Here is a 7,998-nt window from a genome sequence, read left to right as displayed (position 1 = left end):
AGAGAGGGAGAGAGAGAGAAAACGAACGACAGAAGCATGCCTGAAAGCTGCAAGAAGTACCCTTTGTTTGACAAACCCTGAAAGGGAAGCCTCTCGTTGTAGCAGTCCTCTTCGTTCCCACCTCCAGCGTTGGTGGAGCTGCTAGGTGGAGCCCGCGCAACGGAGTCTAAGCGAACTCCAGATCCGGGTTTTGCCAGTTACCCCCTTACCGGGCGCTAGCCCCCCTCCCCAGCTCGCGGCGCTCTTGGCGCTCGCCCGCCCGCCGGCCCGCAGCGCATTCTGGCCTCGGCTTGGGCCCCGGCGGTGTCCGCCGCGCGCAGGCTTCCCGGCCCCAGCGCGCCCGCGCTCGGACAGGCTCTCCGCGCGTCGCCCGGTCGCCTGCTCGCTCCAGTTCCCAGAGCGGGGATGCAGATGCTGCCACTGGTCTGGGTGGGCGCCGCCGCTGCCTTTGCTGGCTTTTCTCAGACTGCTTGTTGCCTCCGCTCAGGCATCTGCTGCTGCTGCTGCCGCTGCCGCTGCCGCCACCGCCGCCAGTGACTCGCCCCCTCCTCTTTCTTTCTTCTCTTTTTGCCTTCGTCCTCTTCCTCCGAGTGTGCGCGCGCGCGGCTTGCACGGTTTGCTTTGGCAGGAGCTCGCTCGTGTGTGTGCGCGCGCGCGTGTGTGCGTGTCTGAGAGCGCCAGAGCCTCTCTCGCTCTCGGGGAGTCGAAGAAGAGACCGAAGCGAAGAGGCGGCGGCGCGGAGCCCGGGCCCGCGCAATGAAGCTCCCACATGCCCGCCGCTGCCTGGCCCGGCCGGCGAGCTAATCAGCTACCCCCCGGGCTCGGGGCTCCGCGGCCCCGGGGACGCAGCCTTCGGTGGCCCGGCACTCGCCCTGCCCGCGCGTCCCCGCTGTGCACCGGCGAAGGAGTTTGCGTGGCCTTCGCTCCGGCTCCTGGCGCAGGTTGCGGGCGCCAGAGGAGACCCTCGGCGAGAAAAGCACCCCAACAGCTGGAGGAGGAGAAGGAGAAAGCTTTGAAAGAGCTGCAGCCACCCCTGGCGCTTACGGCTGTTCTTACCTCCACGGTCGCTCCCGCTCCTAGGCAGAAGGAGGAGGACGAGGAGGAAGAAAAAGAAAGAGAAGGGGGTGGGGTGGGACAACTGGATATAAAGATCTACTGGGGTAGGGGGGATGGTGGAGGATTTTTGGTCTCTTCGGCAGCGTCTTTTCTTAAGCGGCGGCAGCAGCAGAAACAGCCCCAGCTGTAACTGCCGCATGTTAATAGCTCCCGCTTGGGTTCCTTGTCGGCTGTTGGAGACCAAGGCTGACTCCGAAGTTGTGCAACTGTGGACTGGGAGAGGCATTTGAACCTGTCTTCCTCGGTTCTTCCTTTTCACCCCCTTGGTTTGTGTGTAACGTGGAAACGTAAAAGAAGACAAGCATTTGGTTCTTCTCTCCACCCCCATCCCCCCCTTCCCTTTCTCTATGGCTGTGTAGCAGAAGAAACGGGGGAAGGAGAGACTTTTTGTTGTTGGTTCCTTGGCTGGGGTATCCACCTTCCTGCTGCCTTCGTTGCGCTTTGGCTTTCATTCCCAGTTGCGTGTGGTGGCGGTGTCATCGCTGGGGCCAGTCTCTCTGTTCCCTGGACTCCATGGCTGGATTGTAGAAACTGCTCCCTGCTGCAGGTTGTTGAACAGCTGATGGGACGATCTCAGGGACCCGCGGTTACGAAAGGTAATTTATTCTTCTCACTCTAATAGCTGTGGCCGGGCACAGGCGGCGGCATCCGCGGGGCGGGCTATGGAGGGGGTGCGGGATCCACACACTCACCTCCCACTCGCCCGCACACGCATTCATCCGATCGTGATGCGGGGCGGGAAGGGAGCCTCATGGCTGGTGGGCGCTGGGGTTTGGCACGGATTCTAGGTTTTTTCCGGCTGTTGGGCATTTTGGCGTCGTAGTGGGATGAAGGAGAGAGGACATCGCTAGCCTTCTCAGAGGCACAGTCGAAACTGTTCACTCGGGAATTTTCTCTCCTCTCTCATCCCAGTGTCATCCCCTGGCGGGGGCTGAGAACAAACCAGGGGGCGCCTTCTCCCTGCTGGGCTAAAGTGGGTGCTGCTGGAAATGGGAACGGGCTGGAGGACCGACAGGGACTGGGTGAGGAGCTGGGTTTTTGGGTGCTGGGGACTGCGGGGCTAAGAGCCCTCTGCTATCCTCCCTCCACGCCTGCTTGGAGCATCCAGGGTGGCCGCTTGCCCAGGTTGCGCCCCTGAGTTGTGGAGCCTGCTGCCTCCCCGCACCCCTCCCATTGTGTCCCCTTCACGGCAGTTTGGTTTAGACTTGTTTGTCCAGGCTTTGTTTGGAGATTTGGGCTGAAGAAAGATACCACTTTGGGTGGCCCGGTGCGGTGCGGTGTTGGGAATGAACACGGGGCCGTGGTTGGGGGCGGTGTTGCACGGATGGGGCGGGGTGGGCACAGGGCTGATGGTCACGGTCCGCTGGGCTACAGGTAGGAGGACAGGTACCCCAAAGCTTTTCATGAGAGAAGAGGGGGCTCTGGCTATGCGGGACATCTATGCCACCGCACCGCTTCCGCGGTTCTCAAGTCAGAGCTGAGGGGTTGAGCATGCCTGTACCCCGTCTCCAGCAGTAAAGACATATGTGTGTGTGTGTGTGTGTGTGTGTGTGTGTGTGTGCGTGTGCGTGCGCGCGCGCGCGCGCGCGCAAGGGGGTGACCTCCTCTACCAGTGTTAGTTGGCCCCTGGGTCGTTGTGTGCCTGTTGGTGTATACGTGTTAGTGCGCTCAGGGATGGATGGTCAGGAGATATCTGTTGGGATGGCAGAACTGATGTTCCTTGAGCTGAGGCTGGCGTGTTGAAATCACCTGGGAACCGCTTAACTGGAAAATGTAGTTTGTAGAAGCCACTGGGGACCATCGGGGTTGCGACGGAGCCTCCCAGTGTCCCTTCTTCCCGGTGAGGGGCAGCTACGCAAGCTGCGTGCGGCTTGTGAAGAGTCTCTAGTGCAGGGTTCGACGCACTCCAAATTGGCCCTGATTAGGACCAAGGAATAGAGTCTACACACCGGAGCTGGCAGATTGAAATAACTCACTCAAGCCAACATAAACCCCTGGTCCCTGGAAATTCCCTTGGCCACTTTCCTTGATGGGATAGAAAAGCGCGCAGCCTTATTTATGACCAGAGAGAGCATAGCAGTTGGGCGAAGTAGAGGCTAGCGAGCCACCTCTGGGTGTCTCCTCCTTGTTCCTGTGTGATTCGCCTGCGGTAGTTAGAACACATTGTAAACAACTGTGCAAAGAGCCTTGCCAGTCTCTTTAGAGACAACTTACTGGCGTGTGGTGTGCTTACTTTCTTGGGCGGCTCACTCATTAGGAAGTATTAATAAAAGCTTTTTGCACCTCTGATTTTACATCTTTCCAGCCAGCTGCTGGGGAAATGAGGAGACACACAGATTCTGGAAGGAAGAATTGCCTTCTGTGTTTTGCTCTGAAGTAAATAGGCGGTCTGCTAATTTTAGTGTCATATGAGCTATCAGCACTAAAGAATGTCATTGTAGATTCTACAAAAATACACTTATTTAGTATTTTTTCCTTTGGCGACTGTTAACTTATGTTCCTATGAGATTAAGCAGAGGTTAGCCAGATTACTCTGGGGTATATGTATATGTATATGTATATGTATATGTATATATGTATATATGTATATGTATAAACAAATCTGTAAATAGTACTAAATCACCTGGGTCTTTGCTGCCTAATTTGCCTACATTTGGCTTACAGATAGAATGGTCAGTTCTGGAAACCAAAAGAGGTCTACAAATAATTTGATAAAAACTATCTTATAGGAGTTAAATAACATACTTGTGTTAAAATAGCTTTTTTTTTTTTCGAGTAGTCTTTTTTTGGTGGGGGGTGTTTAACAAAAAAAAGATGCTAAAATGTACTAAGCTAAACAGTCTCTAAGAAGTTTTAAAAATTGGAATTGTTTTTAGTTACAATAATTAAAATGTGTTAAATTCCTTAGCTGTAGATTAGCTTTCACTAATTCTTTGGTGTTTGCTGAAAATGACTGTTCTATTTTAACTAGAGTACTGTAAATGTAACACAATACTTTAATTTCAGGTACAATCTTTTATACATTTCTTTTTTTTAAAAGAAGGTCATGATTTTGGGGGGAAAATAGGTTTAAGGTGCAAAAAAATTGATTCATTTAAATCCCTGATTGTGATTGTTATATTTTTACAATGGATATTATTAGTTCTTTCATCTAATAGAAAAAATAGATAAGAGAATTATTTATAACTTAATTGAAGAAAATGTAGCTTCATGTCTTTCTTTCACTTCTAGAGATTACGTCTGAAATGTCTGTACACTTGCAAATGTATGTGAAGATGAAAGAATATGTGTCCTCTCATTTCAGAAGATTTAATCACAATGCTTCCTAGTCTTTATATTAGAAGATTTGATGAGTTCTGTCTTTGTTTCCTAGCAGCATGTGTTTCCTAGCAGCCATACATTCCACAGGTCCTGATGTCATTAGAACTGTGTCTGTCAGTGTATTGTGCTTTCTTTAGCTGAAGGTGAATGTGTTAGCATGTGGCCTGAATGCCATTCCATAGCATTTCTTCATTACTCAGTAGTCAATAACCTGCCGTGTTGGTATTTGTAGTTGATTGGACTATAAGCTCATAGTAGGAAATATTAACATGAAGTTTTATCTGAACTACTAAAATATTTTTTTCTTCTGGTGGAGGTGGGGGGTTACAGATAGGCAGGTTAAGCTTCATCACGCCTCCCTGGCCTGGCCTGAAGAGAAGCCAATATGCGATTTGCCTGATGGATAAATACTTTTGATATCTCATTTTAAATTGCTTGGTGTGATTATCCTTCAGACTGAGAGCAGTTATCAGAAACAGAAATGGATGACCTTTCAGGAATGATCTTCTTAATAACCATTTTTATAGATTTTCAAGATTTAAATACTGCTTCTCTTGGGGAATAATAGCAAGTATAAGACTGACTAGTTTGGGCCACTGTGCTTGACATTGTTTCTAGTAATCAGGAATGACAAAATTCTTATGGGCTTGACTTACCTTTGATTCCTTGTGGAGCTATAACCAAGGGAATTTTAAATATAAAATTAAAAAAAAGGTTATAGAAAGAAAGGAATTGAAATTAGATAATTAAATGCTAAAGAGGATTGTTCAGGTTTAATCTGGACCACTTAACTGTTGATTGAAACTCTTTTTGAAAAGAGCTGCCAAGTAGGAGTGACAGTTACTCTTAGAAGAAGGGTATTTTTGTACAGAAATAAATGAGTAAAACTTATTGTGATTTCTGTTTTTAAGAACAAAGTGATTTTTGCAAAATACTTTGCAGCTTTAATTTACATGGTGTGAATGACTTGAGCAATTAGAATTAAAAGGAGATGCTCTTCTCTTAAAGTTTGTGCAAGCCTATTTTCTCACTGATTTCTTAGATTTGCATTACATTCAAAATATGCATTTGCTCTCCTCTGGGAACCCTAGAGACTGAAGCTATATTGTAATTTAGTTTTTGCTTGCCTTCAAGGACATACTTACACTTAGTTTGCAATTGCATTGATGTCTTTGGGTCTTAATGCAAATTCACTTCTTTCTAGAGTAGCTTATTTTGTAGTAAAATATAAGTAAAACATTCAATGCTAGCAGGGTCCTCCTACCATTTTCCTGTGGTCCCCCCAGTTAGAAAAATTTTGATAAATAGAAAAAGACAGATTTTTATTTAGTGTTATTTTGATGCTCATGTTTATTGTCCAGTCTGAGAAAATAGTTTGAGCATCTCTCTAGATAGCATTTATGAATCCTAAGAATCTATGTAGTTCAGTAAAATAAACTCTAACACTGTATAAATGTCCAGGCATATGTTTTTTTTTCATAGAATAGTGAGATGTACTTATATTCATAAATAAAAAATGTATTAAAATAAGTCATTCACCTTGGAATGAACTGAAATCTCCTTGTTTTGGGGAGATGAAAGGGGAGAGTTTTTCATCTTGCTTATTATCTTACTGACTCTTAAAATAAGACATTAGTGTTAATGGATTTTTTCACAAGAGTGATTTCATGTGCACAATAGAGTAAGTTAACATTTTATTCATATTATTTAAGAATGTAAGTGAAAAACTGCATATGATAATTCTGTTTATTATGAAAATTATCTTTGGTAAAACTAAACCACTCAACTGAGTGTTTTTTGTCTGATAAAATTTCAGTGTCAGTGCTTTTGTAAATCAGATAATTTTATTTCATTAGAGTTTATTCTGGGGGAAACTGAGTCCCCAAGACACTATCAGAGGGTCTCTGAAAATCTTTTTGTAATAATAATGCTAAGATGGTTAATTGGTTTTCACTCCTATTTTTTAAATTTAAATTTTAAAAATTTATTAGTACAAGATAGAAAGAACCAGAGATGACTTTGCCACATGGGATGTCAGGGATAGAACTCATGATCTTATGCTTCCAAGTCCAACAACTTATTGCTCCAAACAGTATTAACTACATTCCCGTACACTTTTTTAAATTTTTAATAAAATTGAAAATGATCTAGATAACTCAAAACAAATTCTTCTAGAAGATTTCCTAGAGCACAGAAAAGGTGAGATGAAAGTTATTAAATAACTTTAGTGAGAAGTTACTAAATAAGCCTTGGTGAGAAGTCATTCTTATTTTTGTTTAACAAATATAGAGTGTAGTTTCCCAGACTCTATAAAATATATGATAGCATCATTATCTTGATGGCACATAGCAAGTACTTGTGGATCCTTGTACCTTAAAAATACCCCATTGTTACTATATAAAAATGTTTATAAAAATATCTAATATAATCAAGAGGTGATTTTGATCATGAATTTTTAAGAGTGTATAAGGGCCATGGGACCAGAAGGCCCCAGAACTCTGGATGTTGACTTTCCCAAGATTTGCCTTCTTGTATTCAGAAACTGTCATGCCTTTTGACTATATAAGGAGTTAGCTAGCATGAGAAAACAGAATGTTGAAGCTTTTAGTAGACAGTTTGGATATTTTGTTTATTAATTATCTGGTATAATTATTACTTTGTCTCTAATGCAGATATTTTTTAAAATTTTTGGTTCCTATTTAGTGAGACTAAGTTTGAAACAGCAAATTTCCAGTCTGACCTGCTAATAGTAAAAAACTACTGGGAGAGGGAGTATGTACAGACCTTCTTGGGGGTGGGGACACAGAACTTTGATAAGGGGTGTGGTGACTTCTATGCATCATGTATAGGTGTGAATATACTCCTGAGCTCTGGTAATTCTGTAAAGCAGTGATAATTCACTAGTAAAAATAATTTAGAAAGGTACTGGAAAAATTTAAAATCCAGATCTCAGAGTCTGATAATCCAGTATCTGGAGAAGCAGAAAGACAGTGGTGAAATGAGACTGTGGGCTATTTTTACCAATATTTTAGCAGACTTCTTGACTTTAGCAAAATACTAAATCTCTCTATGCCTCAATTTCTTTATATTTAGTAATATATCTGGCAGTTGTACCTAATTCATAGATTATTGTGAAGACTTAATGGGGAAATAAATGCAAAATGTATTGATAAAGCATTTTGGGCACATGATAATAGTAATACAAATATTTTCTACTGCCATTATTAATATTATTGTTATTATCATCACTATTATTACTAGTTCCCAAGAGGGTTCCAGGAAAACAATCAATTTCCCAAGTGATTTACTTAAGCAATTATGTTTCATCTGATTGATTCAGAGTATGTCTTGGCTTTATTTTATGCTTCCACTTTAAAACTCATGGAAACTTATTGGCATTTTTCTTAGTAGTCAAAACTAATAAAGCACCTTTCTTAGCTTGGGCTAAATTTGAAGTTGGGCAGAGTATGAATGACCAATTAAAATTGGATTTCAAAGTCCCTAATTGAATATTTATGCATTTTGGGAATTATTAGTGAGGAAATCAGTTTTCTGAAGTGA

General features: G+C 43.9%; 1 protein-coding gene across 20 annotated transcripts in view; it reads left to right on the top strand.

Moving 5' to 3' along the window:
- The first annotated feature begins 277 nt into the window (after nucleotides 1-277).
- The window catches only part of ADGRL3 (adhesion G protein-coupled receptor L3), an 848,379-nt gene continuing 840,658 nt past the window's right edge, over nucleotides 278-7,998 (top strand). For all 20 annotated transcript variants that reach the window (XM_060188015.1, XM_060188014.1, XM_060188010.1 and 17 more), the window contains exon 1: nucleotides 278-1,712. The gene's annotated coding sequence lies outside the window, so the exon portion shown is untranslated. The remainder of the gene's footprint in view (nucleotides 1,713-7,998) is intronic.

This window comes from Erinaceus europaeus, chromosome 3 (assembly GCF_950295315.1).
Source record: "Erinaceus europaeus chromosome 3, mEriEur2.1, whole genome shotgun sequence".
NCBI lineage: Eukaryota > Metazoa > Chordata > Mammalia > Eulipotyphla > Erinaceidae > Erinaceus > Erinaceus europaeus.
The sequence above is the reverse complement of the archived record's forward strand: the minus strand, read 5'-3'. Positions and strand labels throughout refer to the sequence as shown.